A 1,155-nucleotide genomic window follows, 5' to 3' on the forward strand; every position below is an offset into this window, starting at 1 on the left:
TGTCATTGGTTTGTTTAAAGCAAAACTATAAAAAACATTTAATCTATAATATACACTATATTGTCAAAAGTATTGGAACGCCAGCCTTTACACGCACATGAACTTTAATGGCATCCTAGTCTTAGTCTGTAGGGTTCAATGTTGAGTTGGCCCACCCTTTGCAGCTATAACGGCTTTAACTCTTCTGGAAAGGCTGTCCACAAGGTCCATAAAGACATGAATGAGTGAGTGAGTTTGGGGTGAAGGAACTTGACTGGCCTGCACAGAGTTCTGACCTCACCTTTGGGATAAATTGGAGCGCAGACTGCGAGCCAGGCCTTCTCATCCAACAACAGTGCCTGACCTCACAAATGCACTTCTGGAAGAATGGTCAAACATTCCCATAGACACACTCCTAAACCTTGTGGACAGCCTTCCCAGAAGAGTTGAAGCTGCAAAGGGTGGGCCAACTCAATATTCAACCCTACAGACTAAGACTGGGATGCCAATAAAGTTCATGTGCGTGTAAAGGCAGACGTCCCATTATTTTTGACAATATAGGGTAATGTGTGTGTGTGTGTGTGTATATATATATATATATATATATATATATATATATATATATATATATATATATATATATATATATACACATACACACTTTTCAAAAAAATTAAAGGAACACTTTTGAATCAGAACTATTGATCTGGTCAGTTAAGTAGCAGAGGGGGAGGGGTGTATACAGAGGGGAGGGGGGGGTGTATACAGAGGGGGTTGTTAGCAGAGGGGGAGGGGTGTATACAGAGGGGTTTGTTAATCAGTTTCAGCTGCTTTGCTGTTAATTGAAATCAATTAACAGGTGCACTAGATGGGCAACAATGAGACGACCTCCAAAACAGAAATGTTTTTTTCAGGTGGAGGTGTCTGACATTTTTTTCCCAACTGATCTTCTCTGACTGTTTTTCACTAGTTTTGCATTTGGCTAGGGTCAGTGTCACTACTGGTAGAATGAGGCGATACTTGGACCCTATAAAGGTTGCACAGGCAGTCCAACTCCTCCAGGATGGCACATCAATATGTGTCATTTCCAGAAGGTTTGCCGTGTCTCCCAGCACAGTCTCAAGAGCATGGAAGAGATTCCAGGAGACAGGCAGTTACTCTAGGAGATCTGGACAG

This window comes from Rana temporaria, chromosome 3, assembly GCF_905171775.1.
Source record: "Rana temporaria chromosome 3, aRanTem1.1, whole genome shotgun sequence".
Taxonomy (NCBI): domain Eukaryota; kingdom Metazoa; phylum Chordata; class Amphibia; order Anura; family Ranidae; genus Rana; species Rana temporaria.